We start from the raw sequence: 20,234 nt of genomic DNA, 5'->3' as shown, positions 1-20,234 counted from the left end.
TCCGTGAGCACATGCAGAGTTTTGTGGGACCCAAGGTGATGTCGTTGCATGATATAAATGTACGTAAAATAAAACTATTAATACTTAATTATGTTCAATACACGCACCGAGCAACACCACGACAGGAGGATCCTAGGAATGAAGTGGATAAATTATTGTATATATAGTAATTGTATAAATACTAGATTGATTTGTATAATATACTACGAACTGTAGATATATATACTAATACCATGAAATATATATATATATATATGACTTGCATGCAATATTAATATGGAAAATAATTTTTTTAAAAAAATCTTAAGTACTAAAGGGTACTTGCACGCGCCATACAGGCGCATGCACGTATCCACTTTAGTCCCGGTTGAACGACTAGGGACTATAGAACCCCCTTTTGTCTCAAAAATTTTATCCCGGATAGATTTTCAAGATCTTTGAGGCCTACCAACCGGGACTAATGCCATGTTTGCCAGTAGTGTTATCTAGCATATCTTGCAGTAAATACCTTATGTAGAGATAATGTGGTGATTTATTTAGATACTTTAGTGTTGAGTAGGTAAACAATATGAATGTAAATATTATTTGTGTAGCAATTTATGCACATAATTTGTTGTGTAAACTATTTACACACATCGTTGCACACTTAATATATAAGTAGCTGCCACATACTCAATATAAGTTGCTAGTATATAAAATATATTTCAAAATATATCGATATAGTTCTTGTTTTGTAGATCTCAACATAAGAAACATAATGATGCAAACACTAGTAGAGAATTGGCTTTCGATGCGCCCCCTTTTATCCCGGTTTAAAGTTGGCCTGGGACAAAAGGGGGTGCGCCACGGTAGGCAAAAATGGAGGGGGAGTTAGTCTCGGTTGGTATTTGCAACCGGGACTAAAGGCCCCCCTTTAGTCCCAATGGCTAGTTTTGGGGTGTCGGTGGCGAGACCCTTTTGTCCCGGTTGGAGGATCCAACCGGGATAAAAGGGTTGACCTTTTGTCCCGGTTGAAGCCTCCACCCGGGACAAAAAGTTTAGTCCCGGTTGGAGTTTTTAACCGTGATAAATACTCATCCCCATTATATACCAAGACAGAGGTCTTTCTTCTTCCTCTAGCCCGAGCCAGTCCACCACATAGACGGAGAGCTAAACTTCACCACTCTCCGGTGGTGCCGAAGCAAGGGAGGTGCTGCCCAAATTTTTTTTCCTCATTTTCATGGGAATTTCACTCAGCCAATACAAGTGTTGTGAAGGTTTGCTACTTCATCCTCTTGTTACGCTTTGATTTATGCTTTGGAGATGGAAAGTTTATTTGCTAGAATGTGATGAAGTAGAAAATGGAGAGGTATTTTGAGCTAGATGGGAATTAGCTTCGAGTACCCGATCTTTCGGTGAGTGGAGATAATTTCGATTTGGTGGAAGTAGACCCTCACGATCCGACTATGACGAGCGAACCCGAAGCGCCAATGCAATCGTTGAACCAACTCCCGATGGTTACCAACCTCGCCGGTGCGAGATCAGCCTGATCACGAAGATCGTTTCCTGCACGCAATTGAAAAACGAACAAGAAAAAGATGCGAGCAATCTCAATATCACTCGAAGGTGGAGTTCTGAATCACATGAGGACAGGGCGTATTTGCGCGTGTTCGAGAGTAGCTAAAGCTAGATGTAAAATAAAACTCAATTTGTAAACAAAAGGGACTCCGACTAAATAAAGGGGGCGCAGCCCCTGGAGTTCGGAGCAGGCGCCACGGCAGGAGGGTGGCGCGCGCGACCAGGGGGAGGGCCGCGGCTCCCAACCCTAGGCGCCCCACCTGGGCTGCCCTGTTGGGCCATCTTCTTATTCCACTGGGCCTTCGTTCCTTAACAGCATGATGAAGTTTAATTCTCTCGCACGGGCCCGAGTGATTGGCCCAACTGGATGATCAACTGTAGGCGCCTGAGGTGGAGGAGCAACTGGAGGCGCCTGAGGTGCTACTGGTGTAGATGTACATGTGGTGTCCTCATTAGAATGTGAGGGAGATTGATGTGTCATATATAGTATGTATTCTTGCTCATCTAGATGGTTTATCTTATCAAATTCAATATGATTTTTCAAATCCATACTTGTTGAACTTGCATACCGTGTTCATCTCTGCGAGGATGTTCTCCGCCGAGCAGCAACGTATGTCAAGAAGAAGGTTCGATTTTACGAGAAAGAGTGGATACGGACATCGTGACCGTGTCCCCTTTTTCGTAAAATCGAACCTCTTTCATGACGAAGTGCGGTGCCGCCTAGTTGAGGACATGCTCGCGAGATGATTATGGTCTTCAAGTTCAACAACTTCTACAGTGCTAAGGTAACAATTTTTGTACATAGATGGCTTCTGCTACTGGAGGAAGTGGCGATGGTGGAGGCGATTGTTGTTCCTCTTTTGGCAAGGGGAAAAATCATAGTTGGCCCTCAGCATAAGCCGAAGAAAATGAGCGCGTTGGAAAAAACAATGCTTTGATATTTGCAAAAACATCAGGAAGAAACTGTTGCCGCGGGTCAGGAACCTCCTTTTGGTGGTCGTTATGCTCCACCCTCAGTCCCAGGTGTTTCACGTCCACTTATTTCTACTGTTTCAGGTGGCACAAATAAACCACAGGATGAGGCTGGGTCAGCGGAACCTTCATCTTCACCGCCCAAGGATGCTTAAAGTCCTCCTAGATAATAACCAGTGGATGGTTTGTTGTACTGTATCATGTTGTCTTGATCTTTAATTTAAATATGTGTATTTGTATCTATATCTAAACTTTCAGCATTATTTGCACTACAACATTTGACATGCTTTCAATCGTGAATCCATTTTCAAGTGTAATCAATTGTCACGCGTAATCAATTTTCAAGTGTAATCAATTTTCACGCGTAATCTATTTTCAAGTGTAAATCAATTTTCACGCGTAATCCATTGTCAAGTATAATCCATTTTCATGCGTAATACGATGCAGATGAACCGGCAATGGATGTATAATGCAAACAGGCGGAGCAAGGTGTTTATTGATGGCTTGCATTATTTTCTCGAAGTGGCCAAAGCGAACACGCAAGAGAATGGGTTCGTATGTTGTCCATGCTTCCAATGCAATAACAAGAAGGACTATTCAAAGGATTCTTGGGGGACTATTCACAGCCACTTGTTTAGATACGGTTTCATACCTAACTATTTGGTTTGGACCAAGCACGATGAACGAGGGGTTGTAATGGAAGATGGCGATGAGGAGGAGGATGACAGCATTCCGGACTGGGTTGCAGGCCAAGCTTTTGCAGATACTATAATGGGCGAGGCTGATGAAGATGAGTTTGCAGAAAATGGCCCTACTGATGACCTTGGTCAGGTGCTACGAGATGCACACAGAGATTGTGAAACTGAGTAGGAAGCAGGAAAGTTGCAGCGCATGATAGATGATCACCAAAAATTGTTGTACCCAGATTGCCAATAGGGCCATAAAAAACTAGGTACGACACTAGAATTTGTGCAATGGAAGGCAAAAAATGGTGTGTTCGATAAGGCATTTCAGGGGTGTTGAATATTGTCAAGAAGATTCTTCCCGAGAATAATGAATTACCGTCCACAACTATTGTTCAAATCAAAGGAACTATGTCATGCATCTAAGGTTGCAAACAACTCCTATACGTAAATGCACAATATGAGAAAGAAGGCATGCGCAAGTTTGGGAAACTTTGGGGTTCATGCTCCGGGGCTTGCCTTCAAGCGGAGGGGAGGGAAGCGGGTCTTCAGCTGGTGCGACTTCGACTTCTAGAACTGGTAGCTCAGCTACAGCTCCGTCTTCTGGCACAGGGTGTAGCTCGTAGATGCCATCAGCAAACCGGCTCTACACGAATGCAATGCAGGAGTTAGTGTTTAGACAGTTATTTCAACAGCAACACTCGCAAGTCTTAGCCCAGAAACTTGTAGCAAAGCTACGGAAAAAGTGTGGGGTTTCAAGCTTCAGTGGATAGAGAATAAGACCATGGGTCGGATTGGAAGAAACTTATGATCTGACCCTTAAACCTTAAGGGATGACTGTGTTTGGGGTCCTCAGATCTATTACAGAGAAGTCCCCGAAATTTTACACAGATACCCTCGGGTCAAGGAAAAAGTACAGCCGAATCCTCGGGCGAAGCAGATAAGGGTCGGCTAACAGACAGGGTCGGGCGAGACGGAAAAGGGGTCGGGCGAACAGCTAGGGTCAGGCGAACCGGTGAGGGGTCGGCAGCTTACCTTCGGTTTATAGGTGCAGCCTTTTGGGGTCGGGAAGGAGTAGACTTGAGTGGAAGGTCTTAAGCACTAAGGCTTTGGTGGCGGCGATGTCCGGCGGGGCTCCGGCGGCGGCGGAGCTTCTTGTGAGCAACAAGGAAGCTCTAGCACAGCGCGGAGAAGCAAGCGGTTGGGTGGATTGGGAGGGGCGGGTGTTGAGCGGAGATGAGAGTTCATCAAGAACTTAGGTGGCGGCGCTCAAGCACAAAACAAAGGAACAAGGCGGCGAGGCAACGATGGCGAAGGGAACTCCAGTAGGGCTCTGGCATTCCCTTTTATAGCTGCACGGAAGAGAGAGGGAGTTGGAGTAGCACGAAGACCAGAAGAAAAGAGGGAGTGCGCTGCCATGGCGGTGATTGAGCGGCGATGGGCAGCGGAACAAGACTTCGGAGATAGCGTCCTCAGCTATTGGGCACGGGAGACAAGGCGGCGCAGGCGCGATTTTGCCGGGGCTGAGATTTGGCGGAGGTGGGCGTCGTCGTGCGGCGGATCTGATGGTTGTGACAGGGAGAATGGCACTACAAGCGAGGTTGCAACCGGTGAAAAGATAGGTGGGCTGCGGCTGCGCGGGCGAGCGCGAATGTGTAGAGGCAGCGGAAAAGCCAGAAGGCATCAGGTCTTGCAGCCGGGGATCTGGTAAGATGATGATGGGCGCGAGCTGCGAGGCAGTTTGGACGCAGCAGGTGGCAAAGCTCTGCCACAGCAGCGTTGGAGCACCAAGGCGCGGCCGGCGAGGGCGCGAGCGAGCCGAGGCACTGCAGAAAGGGTTGCAAAGGGGCTTCCGCTGCGATTGGGGAGGAGGGCGCGAGAATCCATCCTGTCGCAGCCGGCGACTGGGCGGAGTGGCGGGCGTCGGAGAAGTTGAGCCACACGGCGGGGGAGCTCTGAAGCGGTGCAGGCCACTCGGTGCGTCTACCTCGGGAGATCCGGGGAAAAGATTGCAGGTCCACCCGTCAGTCTCGGGTTCTCCTTTGCTCCAGATTGAGAGGGACACTGCTGTTGAGACTTAGAAGGAACTGGCAGGGTGAGTTGGAGTCTTCAGGGGTCAGGACTGGGAACTGGAGTGGAGCACTTCTGCTCGAGAAGAGCTGAGACAGAGGAATTTGGGGCTCGGATTAAGATTGACCCGAATGATTTATCCGGGGTCGTTACACGCATCCAAGGAGGGAGCCTCGCCCAAGAGATCCTTTTACTCCTCCGGATGAGTGGCGGTCACGACACTGAACGTTGCATTTCTCAAGTGTGATGCACTAGGTGTGCAATTTATGTTATATGTGTGTGCAAGACTATTGGAACTGTCACGTGTGTAAAAGACTAAGTTGGTTGTTAGGTTTATTTCTGTCACGCGTGTAAAAGACTAGGTTGGATGTTAGGTTTATTTCTGTCCATACAAAATTATATGTTTGCTCCATGACATACTTGTGTTTCGTGTATTTTTTCGTAAATGTTCGCACTGGTAGGCTATCGCGTACTAGACGAGATACGGAATAATTTCGTGGTTGAAACTAGTTTAATAAAAATCAAAACAAAAAAAGCTATTTAAGTTTCATCAGCCGGATTGCTGGGGCAGCTGAGTCGGCAGAAGTCTAGCAGCCCAGAAACCTACTGAAACCTTAATAGATTTGGCGCGGGGGGTACCCTTGCCGCGCCAGGCGGAGTGGCGCGACAGCCCCCCAACTGATATGAACCCGCTAGGGTTGATTCCTGATCTTTCGATGAGAGAGGCGTGGATAACTCGATTGGTGGATGGAGACGACGTTCACGGCCCGACTACAGCCTTCCAAGCTGCGCCTTAGCAACCGATACACCACCTCCAATGGCTGCCGCGATCTTGTGGAGCGCGTCACCCGGCCACTAGGGCACTCGTCCTGCAAGCAATCGAAGAACAAGCAAGAACAAGTAGAACAAGCAACTCAATTGCAAATATGGAGATGAAAACAAATCTGAAATCACAAAGTTGGGGTTCCGAATCGAGTAGAACGGATGGTCTAGTTGACACACGCGTCTACAAGGAAGTAGCAATGGCTAAACTTTCAACAAAACAAAACTCAATCTGTTCGTGGCAGCTCTAATCCTTATTAATACCTAGGAGGACGACCAGGGGGGTGTTGGGATCGTGCTCCAACCCTAGGACACATCCCTAATGGACCCAACTTGATACACGGCCCATCAGGCCAAAATAGGGCGACGCAGCACCTGTGGACAGAAAACCTCTCGGTAGTATTTCGATGATTACGGCCGCCTCAGAATATGTATGGACATGAGTCCAGATCCATATGAAAATAGGCTTCATAAGGATTCCAAGGAGTACTTGAACGCCCAAAACGGAGTCCGGATGAGGTCGTGGCGGTCGTTGCAAGTTGGGCCAGAACTGTAGTCCGAATCCAGCAACAAAACGTGTTGGATTGGATCTCTTTCTTTCCTTGGGCCAAAAGTGACGTGGTGGCCTGGTGGAGGACGTTAGGAATACTTGGACTTGGCCCCCAATCTACTTCTTTGGTCCTCCATGCCTTCCATGTGTGTTTAACACTATTTTTGATCCATGTATGTATTTCTGAAATTGACAACGAATACACATCATGGTGCAGCATCAATTCATCAAATGTGTCACATATAATTATGATAAAGAATTGTTTCACCTCGGAGTCAAAAGATACTAATATGGTTGTATCCGAACATGTGATGTCCTCATCAAGAACCTACTGAAATTTTTGCGCAATTGGCGCAGTAAGCCCCCTCTCTCCCCACCAAACCTACTGAAACTTTGTTTCGCTTGGCGCGGCAGCGCACTCCTACCGCGCCAGGCGGAGTAGCGCGGTAAGCCCCCCCCCTCCCCGAACCTACTGAAAATTTGGTTCGCTTGACACGCCAGCGCACTCCTACCGTGCCAGGCGGAGTGGCGCGGCAAGCCCCCCCCCCCCCCCGAACCTACTGAAACTTTGCTGGGTTTGGGGGGGGATCCCAATCTTGCCGCGCCACTCCGCCTGGCGCGGCAGCGCATTCCTGCGGCGCCACTGCCCTTGGCACGGCAAGCCCCTCCACCCCCCACACACCTACTAAAACTTTGTTTCGGGTTGCGCGGCAGCGCACTACTGCCGCGCCACTCTGCTTGGCGCGGCAAGCCCCCCTAACAAATCATGCGGATAGTATTTTATCATGGTGTTGGAGTCCTAGTTTTTATGGATTCCTTTTTTTTAGCGGGGTCGACCCTAAAGCCATAATGTCTCAAAACGCAGAGGGTATAGAGAAACTTTTCTTTTTTCCTTTGTCTCGAACTTCGTGAAGAACTGCATTCTATCTCTCCAACAAAAAAGTAGGGTTGCGCCCCAGTTGTACACTCCCTTCGTTCGGAGAACCCTTATTGATTCTGAACTTTGTTCACAAAGTAAGCATCTTTTAACGGGGCAGCCCTTTTTAATGCGCCGCTTGACCCAGTTTTCAAAATGAGCTTTGCTCTTCTGGGCGCCCCAGCGTATCCAGGCCAAATCCCAACGGGCATCGGTCGGATAAAAAATGCTCGAATATACCTAAAATTGCTCGGATAGACCCTACGCTCTATCGGACCCTACCAGTAAGTATAGAAAGAGTATTGTCTTTTTTAAAATATTACAGTACTTCTTCACAAGTTTTAGTTCAATCTTAATTTTGATCAAAGAGGAAACTTTGATGCGTTTGGACATAGTTCTCTCACAAATGAAAATTATTTTTGACAACTAATCGTAGTTCTCAGAATAAACATAAACATAATTTTCTCATAAATAAACATAGTTTTCACAACTAAAGAGAAACATGATTCAGCAAAATCAACATGTTCATCTAGTCCGAGTCACCTTCATATAGTAACTCGTTATCATCATCATCATCATCCCGGGCAACAACAACTCCCTTCCCTTTCTTATCGACATTAACCTTACCAACAGGTAAATCGGCAACAAGAGCCTTCATCGTCTCCATCTGTGCCTCTTCCGCTTTTTGTTGTAACTCTTCCATTTCAATCCTTCTCTTTCTTGCCCTAACTTGCTGCAAATATTCTTCCCATGAACCCTTAGGGTATTTCGCATTCGGATCAACCACATAACCTAAGCGATCTCTTTCCTCCCTCAACCTTTGTTTCTCCGACTCCCTCTCCTCCTGCAACTTCCTCCTATTTTCTCTCTTCTCATTTTCAGTTAGAGGTCGTGGATACTTGGATCTATTTTGCCTCCAATACTTAATAATAGTTTCCCTCGCATAAAGTCCTTCAGGCTCCACTCCAGTCTCATGCACCATATCTTGATATATTTTCCCCCAAAGCAAGTTGTTGTCAGGGATAGGCACATCATAGTCCTTCCTAATCTTTTCTTCGAGTTCTTATTTTTTCCTTGACTTCCATGGTTCCAATGTATTACCCAACATTAATAACAAATCATAACGACCAGAAAAATCTTCCCAATCACATATCCTTCCCTCCTGCAACAACAATTTTATATTCTTACGAATATGAAACAAGTTCCAACCTTAATAACACACAAGAGACGAGTAGTTACTAACCTGGTAATCGCCATGTGCATTTCCACAGAACGAACCATATCCAAGTTCAGAAGGCATCACATCTTGTGTTGCCAATATACCACACTTGCATCTATCATAGGAGAGGACACACATGGCCACGGTGCCTTTCCACTCTCGAACTCCCGCACTTGCTCCTCCGTTGGCCATATTGCCATTGGGCCGTATATATACTCATTGAAATCACACAACGGCCACCCATCCTGCAAAAAAACGGTGACGTGAACTACTCATACGTAAAGTAACTAGAAAATGCTGCTCCAACTTCCAAGTAATAACATCAAGTAAAAATATGAACAATATACTGCAAAATTATAACTGCTAGCTACACGACATACTAATATTCTCATAATAAACTTACATGAGTCTTTAGCGAGCATCGAACGAATGGAGTAAACTTAGGTGGATCCCCTAAGTTAGGACGCATAAGCTTAGCAGAAACACCACACTTGCACATGGGAGGATCCCTCACACGCCTACAAGCAGCCTCCTGCTTCTCCTCCTCGGTCATCCTAGGTGGGTTTGGTGAAGGAGGAACCCAACGCCTAAACTGATGGTATGGTTTAAGCTCTATGCTATGATATTGGAATAGGCGGATCCTAGGATCATATTTGTCGGGTCCATCAATCCACTGAAAGAAATCACAAGGTGCGGCAGGCATTGGACCAAAAGTCCACTTGCATACATAGAAGGCTCTTCCGGCTGTCTTTGGATGCCTTGATTGTTTCACCTCTGCTTGCACGCCACATCTACAAAGAGGTACCGGAAGGGCAGGAGGTACGGGACCAGCACCATTGGACTCGCCCACATAACGGACATACCACCTACGCCGCTTGTATTCACAACCAAACGACGTCATCTCACCTAGACATCAAGTGCCACAAAATTAATACACAAATAAACTTTACACACGTAATCCAAATGAGCTATATACATCATTTCGATAAAATGTAAACACTCCATCTACAAAATACAAACACTGAAACATATCAACTATAGCAACTATATTAAGGAACAAAAATATGAGACTAATTAATTGAAGATATAAAAAAATACATGTCATGTAAACCACACAATTGGATGAATATATACCTAAATCGAAATATTCAACAAGTTCTACACGTCAATATCGCGGGCAGAGACTCAATTGCATCTGAACTACGTATCATCTAACACAAAACACCATTGCATTTCATTCAAAATTGAAATCACTAACCTAACCCTAAGTCACCTAAACATCCTCCGATCTACCAAATGCAACGGTAAAACACGAGAAAAATTGGGGGAATACCTTCCATACGAAGCAGGGATCGATTTTCACTACTTTCCCCCACCCAAATCGTCTGATTTTGGGTGGATTTGGGGGTGGGACGGTGGGGGCCGACGCTACAAGGTGCTGGTGTGTCTGGAGGAGGAAGAAAGGATGGAGGGAGGAGGAAGGGAGCCGGCGCGTGGAATTAGTGCTGGCCCTGCCGCGCCAGGCGGGCTGGTGCGTCAACGCTGCCGCGCCAGGCGGGCTGGCGTGGCGAGCGCCTGCCCACGTCAGCGCCCACCTGGCGCCGCGACTCGCCGCGCCAGTGCATGCGGCGCGGCAGCGTGTTCCTGCCGCGCCAGGCGGTCTGGCACGGTCAAAAGGGTTACGCCGCGCAAATAAAGCCCGGGTAAGGTTATTTTTAAAAATAAATAAAAAAAAGTTAAAAATAAAAAAAAAGACCGCAAGACTTATCCAGCAACCTAAACTAAAAATGGAGCAGACATGCATTTCCACGTAGGAATCTTACAGCTAAAAATGGATTGAGTAAAAAAAATCAGTCCTACTTTATATTATGCATTGTCCATTTTGCACTTCAACTGATCGGAAACACAAAACAGAGCATCAAGAACAGATCAAAAAATGCATACTGTCCTTCCTGGAAAGCAAACATTAGTGCTTCTAGTTCAAAATAAAGCTGTCTGCTCCTATTAGCATATTTTCTGATTAGCACCTCAAATTAAAAATTAGAGAAAAATGATCCATCATCTCTAAAAATGATAGGAGCGTGGATGTGCATTACACGAAGTGGCAAAATTTTACTGAATGATCCTGGCATCGATCTGAATGGAGAATTCTACATTTTAGGGGTAGTACATATGGTTGATGAAATTTCCTACTTGGAGACCATTCCGAATCTAATACTCAATCTCCCATCAGTTCCAACTTGCAAATCTAAGTGGCCAACATTGTTCTATAACCTGCACAAATGAACGGTACTTCCGCGGGAAATCAATCAAAATCAACTGAAATCATACGGGAGGAGAATGGAAGGAACCTTACAATGGGGGAGAATAGCTCATTAATCCAAATAAATCCACGCCGAAGGGGAGGGATAGGAAGCTGCTGCCATCGAGGAGCAACGCCTCAAATGCGATTCATGTCCTGGCGAGCAGGATTGGAAGGGGGAACTGGTGAGGAAAGAAATTGGAGGCTGCCGCAAGGGACGGGTAGGAACCTGCCGCCGCCGAGCTTCAATGCCGCAAATGCGTCTCAAATCCAGGTCAGCTGGTTGGTAGGGAACAAACTGACGATGAGTTTGGACCTCAGCTTCTCACGCTTGTGTGCTAGTGGCGGCGGTTTCGGGGAGACGTGCGGCACCGAGAAACGGGATCTAGCGGCGGGAGAGGAACCGGCTCTGAGAACCGGGGTTCACGCGATGGGTCCTTCCACGGCAGATTGACGACGATAACTTGTGTACGAGCTGAGTAGGACTCACCGCGGTGGAGTTCCTCGCCGGCGGCATCGGAGCGCGAGGATTCGAGCGGCTGATGGCAAGAGTGTACAACTAGCTCCAGTGGGCTCCTGCGGTGTACAGCACTGCGTCGACAAGGTGAGGAACCGCGGCGATGGAAGGATGGGGAGGACGCGGCTGCGCGGGGATGGAACGGTGGGCCGGCGGCCGGCGGGCGGTGGCCGAGAGGGAGAGAGTCGTGGCCAGCAGGGAAAGAGTCGGGTAAAGACAGGAACTGCACGGGATGTGGACCCACGGTCCGAATTACTCCCTCCATCCCAAATTACATGTCATTTTAAATTTTTTAATTTATAGATTCTATTATGTACTTAGATATACCCTATATCTAGATGCATAATAATATTTATATATCTAGAAAAATCACAACAACCTATAATTTAGAACGAAGGGAGTAGTTCGTAACGTGGGATCGATCGGGGTAAAAAGACGGCAAAATGGGTAGAAAAAACCAGGGACTAGCTAGCCAGTTGGCCACTGCCGCGGGGGAAGCCACGAGCAGGCAAGTGGAGCTGCTCATTCCGTACCCAGAGCTAAATATAGTATTTATATATATAAATATATATATATATATATATAGAATAGGTTATTCTGTGACCACCCCATCCAACGGCCAGCGCTGGTCCGACCTCCCGCTATTCCCGTTTTTCCTCCCGGCCAGTCCACTCCCAGTTGTTGCAAACTGAGCGTCGAGCTCCCTGATGGCCTGATGAGGCGAGCCGGCAGTTACGAGCAAAACGTAATAATTATTAACGTCATTAGTCTACCGCGTGGTAATTAGGCGTTCACACTGTACCAAGGAACCATTTACAGACTTTACATGGAAATTGTGATCTTTAGACCCAAAAGACACCAGTGCGTGCCCGTTCTCTCTCTTTTTTTCTCTCCTTTCTTTTCTCTATCTCCTGCCTCCTCGTCTTCTCCATGCATGAGGCCGCGACGCTGCCTTCTCCGCCTGTTGCCGTGTCGCTCAATTCCGCCCCCACAGACTCCCTTCTTCCCACATCATATATGGATGCCTCCACAGCATGCCAAAGATGCATTTGCTTGTCCTCCCCCTCTCCTTCTTCTTCCTCCTACCCATCCTCCTCTCCTCCGCAGGCTCATGGCCCCATGGCGTCGGTGGCGTGGCAGGCGGCCCTATGGATGGCGAACCGGTGGGTGACGGCAGTTCCATGGCTGCGGGCGGCTCCATGTCACTGTTTCTCCGCGCCCGCCACAGGTGTTCCCTACTGGTAAGCCCCGCACCGCACAGGTGTTTCTCCATGCTTGCATTTACTACCAAGGAGTATTTAACTTACTACGATATTTGAATAAATGGCACAACAGTAGTGGACAATCATGATGACATTGATTGTTGTTATTGCAGTAGCGCTAGATTATTGGAGGAATCGTGGCACCCGTTACGGCATTAGGGACATCAAATGACGATTAATTGCTTTCATGCCTGGCGACTCCATCTCCTGCGCCATGTTGCTTCACACTCCTGCGCAGTCCAATTCCATAGATGATGTAACTCTGGTAGCGTCCAAGGATCCTGCGACACCATCTGCTACACCGCTCGTGTCCCCTAGCCTGTTGATGGCACAATCACTGGAATCGACGCAGGTCAGATTTTCGGCTCCGCTAGAAATGCCGATGACTCAGGGCACCGCAGCAAGGAACCATCCCACCACGTCGCCATGCCCAGCACCGTTGTTATCCCTAGGGTCGACGGTAAATCCCGCACAGTTGGTCGTGGTGACTCCTCTCCAACCTGTGTCACCGGGGACCATGGCAACGCCCGATCCGGAGAGGACCTACTTGCATGTGAGTATGCTGACATGTTGTCTTTTTTCTAATATATGTGATTGGTTCATCCAACAGCCCAGCTATTCTACATCCAGTCCATCCAACAATAATCTGTAGCCAGCAATTGAATTTACTAATCTGTATTATCTGTAGCCATGTTTATCATATGGAACTAAGATATAAAGTATAAAGTAAAAGAAGCTTCTAACTTGACAAATGTACACAACATTCCCTTTGGGCCGATCAAGAAGGTGTTCTAAAAAACACAATATTGGTTGTGCCGTTGGTACATGCTGAAGAAGTATAAAGCAGAGCTGAAAAAACTGTACAAGATTCATGATGGTCTGAAGATAAAACTTCTCATTGTAATCAATCACCCACTGACACCTACAGAGTTTGAGTCTGCATGGAATGAATTGGTGGATGAGTATGGCATACGGGAGGATGATGCTATTCAGGGACTTTGGGAGAGTAGGAAATTGTAGGTTCCTGCTTATTTGAAACCTTTGTACTATGGCAGGATCACCTCTACACAAACAAGTGAAAGCGTAAATAAGATGATCAAGGGCAGTGGCTTCATAGGACATATAACATGCATGAGTAAATTTGCATGCAAGATGCTGGACTTCATTCAACACACAAATCACATGGTGGGTGGGGAAACCCATTGGTCTCAGGTAATAATGATAGTGGATTGTTGTTTCTCAAGAAGTTTTAAGATCATTTACTAAGGGGTAATTATTTATGTGGATGTCCATGAAACAGGCTAGTAACTTACGGTTGACATTGCAGCCCTTTGATGGCCATCTTAGTAGGGTGTACACACGAGCTGTATACAAAAAATACAAGGAAATCTATATTTATAGTATTGCATTCCGTATTTATCCTCATCCTAACGAGGTTGATGTTTACCTGGTAAGGCACACGGATCAGTCATGGCAATATGCTTGGTTTCAACATTCTTTTAGAGTGGAGGCTAATGTAAGATCAGGTAGATATACATGCAAGTGCAAGACAGGGAGCATACATGTAAGAGAGGGCATTTCAAAAAGTTTCCATTTAGCATTTCCAAGTATAATGTGGTTCGGTGAAAAGTAGCATTGATCATGGTCAATTTGATCATTACAGGCTTCTTCTGCGCCCATCTTATTAAAGCCTTCACATACCTTCAGATTCCTAATATACCTCCAGAGTACATAATGAAGAGATACACGAGCGGTGCGAGAATGATGGTAATGTGGGACAGGCATGACATTGTGACTTCAGTACCAGGGTGCGAGAGCGATCAGTACAAAAACTAAGAAGCTAGTAGAAATCGCGATGGCCACCGTCAGGGCACGCCGCAAGTCTTGGGTTAGAAAGGCTGTGAGCATCTGACTGCATTAGTTGAGTGGGGTGAAACTATTGCAAGAGATACTGGAGCATCACATGTGGGGGATCATACAGAAGAACAAAATGATGTGATCCCGTATACTAGAGGTGAACCTGAGGCTAGTTGGGCTGAACAAGATGTGCAAAACAAAAGTATAGATGAACAAGAAGGGGAGGCCACCCACGAAAAGGCAACTGGAGGATGTTTTGATGATGTTGCATGAGTTGATTGTGTTAAAACGGAAAAATAATCAGAGTGGAAACAATACTGTGGTGTACTCAGTAATTCTTTTGTTTATCATAATTTTCAGTGGCTGTGTGTTTGAAATAGATTAATAATATCATGTAATTTAGCAATTTTTCAATGCACTCAAAATTATTATTCTATTTTAGTGCACATGACAGAAGTTACAGCAATTATGAGGAAATGGTTAAGTTCCATGCATAGTATCAGTGGACCCACTCTAGGAGGCAGGCAATCCCCCTAGCGCTGACAGTAAACAAACTGATTGAACAGGTGGCGATGAAAACAATGACAGAAATGAAAATTGGTTCGCCGGACTAGAAGAAATTTAATACTTGTTAACCAAAAAATCTCTAGTAACGTGGTTCCTTTCTAGGACTGCAATAATTTTTTTAACTGAGCAGTATGCAACCGCGATGCAAATAATGAGAAATTATAAGTGCTAGATATGTATCAATTGTTTTTTGTTTCGAGTCTTGTGGTACTACCTTCTGAAATGGGTGTTTCGTTTTCTAGGATCCCATGTTGCTGGACACAATTGTGCCAAATGAGGAGCTACTTTTTAGAGCAGCGATGAAGCCTAAGAATTTTACAAATTCTATGCGGGCAAAGCAGGGTTTGATGTGCACATAACCAAGACTAGTAGAAAGATTGCACTAGAGTTGTCGTGCAACAAACAAGGACACTGGGATTACTACAAGCCTGGTGAGGAGAGGGTACGTGAGAAAATGTCAATGAGGTGTGAATGCAAAGCTTTTGTGAAGATTAAATAGAACTAGAAGAAGGACTATTGGTTCTTTGAGAGGATAAGTGTAACAACTCTGCCTTAATTAGATGTAATTAAAGATAAACAAGTCATTAGTCACTAATCAAAAGAGGTGAAATGTCCTTTTTGACCCTAAGAAGCCCTTTTTGGAGTTAAATATAAAACTTGAGATTTTATATGCAAACTTAAATTTTTGCCCGAATAAAAGTTGTAAAACTTTTAATTCCAAACAACTTTTGTTAAAGACACTTTGGCTAATTCGGAGTGGGAGAAGGTCAAAAATAAGAATCAAAACAGGAGTATTATAGAACCTACAAACAACCTAAGTCCTGGAATTCAAGTTTTTCTTCGACTTTGCAACCTGTTATCTCACAAGTTCTTATCTAAACTCAGGTCATACCTTTAATAACAGTTGTATTCCCTTGAGTGTGTTCCAACTTTGTTACACTAACCTAGGTCCAAATCATAACCGAACCTGCTCAAAATCTTGGTCAAAGTCGAGTAAAACAGTCAACTCAGCCCTTTGGGCATTCCAGCTCTAAGTTTGGAAACTGTCCAGAGTGCGCCTCTTGGCGAGGGTGTTTCTCCAAATTTTTAAAATAAACTCAAGAAAAACCCTTAATAGAAGTTGAAGTCCTAAGACCGAAGAGCAATTCCTTCAATAACACCTTGGTCTAATTCAACCCAGACGCTACCCTAAAGTTGAGTCAAAGACAGCCAAACTCCTGAAATGTCACCAACTCGGCTGAAATGCCGAAGTCCGAAAACTCTATTTTTTTGGCAAACTTTGGCTCGAGTTATCTCCAAATCCTTTCAAAATCTGAGAAAACACTTTTAATTAAGTTTGAACTATGACCGCAGTACTACAAGTTTGTTTAAGAGTCATTCGAACATTTAGTTTGAAAATCTTGAGTGGAGGGTCCCCAAAGCCGGTCAGGTTTGCTGATCGAAGCGCCTCGATGCCAGCGCACCCAGGCATGTTCGCCCGCGCGCCGCCCGCCGTGCGGCCACCGTCCACCGGCGAAATCGCCGTCGCCCTACCCGCACCCACGAGAAGACGGGGCGAGCGCCGTGCTAGCCAATCGCCACCGAGGCTGTCCCCCTCCCACTGCGCGCGAGCCGCTCCGCCCAATCGGCGCCCACGCCTTCCTTCCCCTCGCACGCCACGCCACCGTCGGGCACCGGCCGTGCCGCTGCTCCCAATCCGGTGCTTGACGCGACCAGACGCACGCTCGGCCTCGCCAATCCTCCCGCCCGGCAAAACCGCGCTTGCTCGACGCGATCTCCCTTGCCCAATGCACGGAAGATCCTATCCCCGGAGATCCACTTCTCCGGCTAATGGCGCCTCCGGCCAATGGCCGCCTCACCCACGTACTCGCTTTCCCCCAGCCTTATCCTTCCGCACCCAGAGCCCTGCCTCGACCCTCTGCTCCACCTCTGCCCCATAAAAGGGCCAAGCCCGCCATCAGCGCCACCCTTCGCTACCTCCCGCTAGCCGCGCCCCTGCTTTTTTCCTCTACATCGCCGCTAGGCTCCCGTGAAGCTCCCACCTCCGCGCCACCCCGCACTCCGACGACTTCTCCGCCCGCTTCTCCGTCCCTCCACGCACGTCCCCGAGCCACTCGTTGCCTTCCCGACGCCGCCGGTGTGCCGGAACGCCGCCCGCACCGCCACCCGTCGAGCCCAGTCAACGCCATCGTGTTCCGACCCCCGCCGGCCATCTCTGTCACCACAACTCCGCCAAGTCGAGCTCAGGTGAGCCCCTGAGCCTCTCCGACAACTTGTTGCCCGATCTCCGCTGGCGAATCGCTGCGGATTTCGCCGCCGCCGCCGTGCGCACCCTCGGGGACGACATTGCATCTTCCCCAATCTTTCCAAGGGCCTAGGCGCAAAACTTAGGGACCCCTACATGATTAAACCGTAGACGTAGGGGGGGTAGAGTGCAAGTTTACCACGGTTTTTAGTTTTAAATCGACAGAAAAAGGTTTAAACTTTATAAATGCCCAGTAAATCGTAGAAAAATTAGAAAAATACCAAATCACTTTTGTTGAAATCCTTGTTCTGTCTAGTTTCTTAAAAAATAAGTTTGCTCATGTTACTGTTGTAAATAATATCTTATGGTTTTATTTCTTCTTTAGGCCTTTTAAATCATAGTAAATAGAAGAAAAATGCTAAAAAGGTAAATCCAACTCTGCGGTGAATGTTTCTATGAGTAGAAGTTCAAAAAAATGTTTAGGACCCTGGAGTAGAACTTAAAGTTACTGTTTTAACTTTATATTTGAAATCTAGGGTTAAATCTTACTTTTTGCATAAGTATTAATCCCGAGCTGAGAAAAATATGAAACCACTGGGAGTAGCTCAGTTTTTAGTTATAGTTTTCAGGAAAAATATGGGTTGTGGTCAGAATAAGAAAGAAACCCACCCTCCTTGTTAAGCATGTTTAAATAGAAGATAAATAGGGAAAATAGTTGTCCTTCTCCAAAAATCATGAAAAATTCACCAAAGCTCATGTAAGACACCTTCAACATACTGGTAAAATTTCACCCTCAGAATCACTGTAAGTGTGGAGATAAAAATAGTTGAGTACATGCTACCTTTAATAATAAAATGCGTGTAATTCTTTTTGTGGTGATCCAATGGCTTAAGTGAGGTGCTGTAATTTTCTCAGTACCTTTGGTTGTTGTTTGGTTGTGGAACCATTTTAGGCTGAATAATCGACTTAAAGGAATAAAAAGAAGCACAAATCCTAATAAGTTAAGTAAGAAATTTTGAAAGAGGTACGTAAAAATATTCAGAAGTAAATAACTCTTCTAATGCACTTGAACCACCCCAAACACGACCTCCCACTCTGTTTGTGCAACTCTAAGTTGCAAGAATCTAAATGTGTACACAGTCACCATCAAAGTCAACCGCAAGTTTAAACCCGACCTCACCTTCCTTTGCGAAGTTAAGAGAAGTTAAAAACCTTGTTTAGAAGAATGTGGCCTATAGGCAACTTCCTTTCTACCATAATCCATGCCGCGCATCATTTGTGCTCGCACCTGGTTGAAACTAAACTCCTGCATGTGCATGTCGTGTAGAAACTAATCTCACCGACGGAACCTACGAGCTCCACCCTGCACCAGAGGAAGAACCTACCGCGGAGCTTCATCACTTGGAAGGCGAGCCCGAGCTAGATCAAGACCCTGAGGAACCGCTAACCTTTCCTGAAGGCAAGCCCTGGAGCATAAATTCCTATGTTTAAATACTTGCAATATATTGGTTGTTTTGGTTGTGCATTTACGTTTCTAGGAATTGATTGAAACCATAGATGCATGAACTACCTTGATCTGAATACTAGTTGCTAAGGTCAAGTAGCTGCAATGCCTAATAGGGCGTGGCATACCCTCCGGTTGTCCTTGGAACGTCGTTCCCATGGTGCATCATGTGGGTGCAAGTGCGGTCATAGTATGGAAGAGGTCGGGATTATGGAGCATTGCATGTCAAAGGCAGTTGGCCCTGACACGTGCCTAAGGGATTGATAAGGATGGTTGACAAATGAAGCGGCCCTTCGTGGTGTGCGGATGTTGTGAGATTAGGTTCGCCATGCATGGTTAAGAAATTCGAATCGATTCGTCTGCCTCTCACAGTTTGGAGCTACTTGATCGCTATTCTGCACTGAGTAAAGATGGAACATGATGATGATATTAATCTTGATGCTTGTTCTTCAATTACTTGAAAAACTATGATTGTTTAGTATAAGTTGCTAATCTAGACTGGTTAATGAACATAGAACTTGAGCTAAAATATTGAAAGTAAGGACCGACTATAGATGCTTTTGGAAAAACAAACCCAAAGTCAAAAAGGGCCTTGCATGTCTAGAAGTTGGTGACAGTATTTATCACCGGACGGGTCAGTCTAGCTGAGTATTAGTTGCTCAGCCTTGTTGTGGCTTAACTTTTCAAGTAATGTCAATAGTATGGCTGCTGGCACCACTTGGCCAACCCAACCCCCTCCGGGTTGGACAGTCGAGTGGGATCCCTCCTCGGACGGCGAGGGCAGGGATTATTGATGTCATGATCGGCTTCATCATGATATCGTGTATCGACGTTTAGCTTCCGCTTGTTTTACTTTGTCTGGTTGAACCTTGCAAACCTGTTTGAATTTTGAAAACTCTGATGTAATAAATGTTGAACTATGTTAATGTGATGGCAATATTATAACCTCTGTGCTACTCACCTTCGTGTGAGCAATGCTTCTCAATCCTATGTAAGTGGTTTATCGGATGAAATCCGACGGTCAACCAAGTTGACTTGCTTAAAGTGCATGATCGCGTGTTAGGCGACTTAAGTGCATCTTAGTCAGGTTAATTTGGACGGTTCTACCACAATAAGGTTGGAGCACAATCATCCATTGCATCCCTTGCCGACTGTTGTAGATTGAATGTTGTAGATGGAGTAAAAATAAAA

The sequence above is a fragment of the Setaria italica genome, chromosome VII, assembly GCF_000263155.2.
Source record: "Setaria italica strain Yugu1 chromosome VII, Setaria_italica_v2.0, whole genome shotgun sequence".
Taxonomy (NCBI): domain Eukaryota; kingdom Viridiplantae; phylum Streptophyta; class Magnoliopsida; order Poales; family Poaceae; genus Setaria; species Setaria italica.
Note: the sequence above shows the minus strand (reverse complement) of the source record.